This window comes from Natrix helvetica (genome assembly GCF_964273705.1).
Source record: "Natrix helvetica genome assembly, chromosome: 6".
Classification (NCBI taxonomy): domain Eukaryota; kingdom Metazoa; phylum Chordata; class Lepidosauria; order Squamata; family Natricidae; genus Natrix; species Natrix helvetica.
The window spans coordinates 47552095-47554010 of record NC_138553.1 but is presented as its reverse complement, the minus strand read 5'-3'; positions in this window follow the sequence as shown (position 1 = coordinate 47554010).

The window sequence follows — 1916 nt, the reverse complement described above, 5'->3', positions numbered from 1 at the left end:
GGTTTATATCCACAAAGCCTTCCTCAGCTTGGGATTCAGCTGCCCTGTCGGAAGCCAGGGAAGCTGCAGGCCACTGGGATGATTGTACACTGAAATTGTGTATGAAAATATTCATACACATTTTTTGTCCAACTGAGTAAATACAAGAACCACAAGACTTAATCTTTCCTTTTAAAAGATATTCTGAAAGCATATTCTCTTTGATCGAGAACCGTTTTTATGCATAATATGCATTTCGAACATATTTTGACAAATTACATAGTGGTCAAACTTTATTAATAAAAAGATAATGTTGGTATTTTTTATTTCTTCGAGAATCCTATTCATGTATTGGCCTCATGCTGTACATATCTGGGTAAGACAGTTGTTTCTTTCATTTGAGAAGTTAATTCAGCACACATTTGTTACCCTCTGATACTGGAATCCTGGCCCTACATTGACTACTACTCCCACAGCTGTTATCTGTTGGTTTAACACACACACACACAAACACACTCCTTGCTTGGTAGCATAAACTATCACTGTCTACACATTTATTTCTGTACGGTAGAAATTGGAGTTTGCTATAGAAACAAAACTTATGTTGACGCTCTCATTTTCTCCTTCAAAAGAGAAAACCTCTCATTAAAAAGTGTAACTAAATTCTAATGTTCTCTTCCTTCCCCTGCCAGCTGTTTACCAGCTTCATCTCATCTTTTTCTGCTCTGAACTCTGCTCTGCACAGAAATGTGTTTCCGTGTACTGTACACAAACATCTGCAGTCAGCAAGGCACAGAAGCCACAAGTCAAAAGGAGTGTTTTGCTCCTTGCTTTCTGAGGAGGAGGAGTTTGTTTTAACCATAGAGATATAAGTCCATCACCACCAAAAGACGTTTGTTTTCATCACTATCACATGTTTTATTTTTAAAAAGGAACATTAAGGACATACAGCAGTGAGATTAGTGATTTTGGAAGAGAAGTGCCATTCTTTTCTAAGAATTTCTTATCACCAAAAAACTGCAGTACAAAGCACATTGTCTTTCAAATACATCCTCCACTTCAGTGTTTCTTAGCCTTCACTTAAAAGCACTTGCAGTTCTGTTTCTCCTTAAATGGGGATTGTTGGCTTAATGTTTTCCAGATGTCTTCAGCTATAACTCCCATACTTCTTAAGTACAGTGGCCCAATAGGGTTTATGGCAACTGATGTCCATAACCTGAGAGCATTCCATTTTTTTTCTTCCTTTCTTCTCCTTCTTTAGTGTCATCTGTATTATCTTTCATTACTTTCCTATTCTCTTCTTTTCCTGGGTGTTCCCTTCTATCTCAAAAAAGGAAGGCTTACCTTTGCAAGAATGCCAAGGTGGAGGAAATTTCTGAGAGAAGCTGGATGGGGTAGAAATTGTTATGTCCCACCAATAGAGTACATAGCAGGTGACAAGCATCTATTTGCACTAAAGGCCATGAAACAAGACTAGGGATAGAAAAGGCTGAGATTTCCGACATATTGGCTCTAGGCGAGGGTGGCCTCTGCTTGTGCATTAAACATGAGGAGGGAGCTGGCAATCAACTCCTCTGTCCGGGAGGGCTGGTGGCGGAAGGATCGTCCAGCATCGCCATTGCAGTGCCTGCGCTCCTTCTCTCTTCCTCGGTCTCCTCCCGCTTTTCAGAGGATGAGGAGGGGATGGTCGCTTCTGCTGCTCATCCGAGCTGAGGACAGCTGCAGTCCTCGGTGGGAAGGAGGAGGGCCCAGACAGGCTCCCGGGCGACAGCGCCGTGGGGTGGAGACTGGTTTTGGCGGAGCCTCAAGCCCGTTTTTTTAAAAAGCGAAAGTGTCGTGGGCGCGCAGGGGCGTCTGAAAGGGCTCGCGCGACTGCGTGGGAGGAGAGGGCAAAAGGAGAACGAGGAGGGGGAGGGGAGAGGCCGGCGGTCTGTACC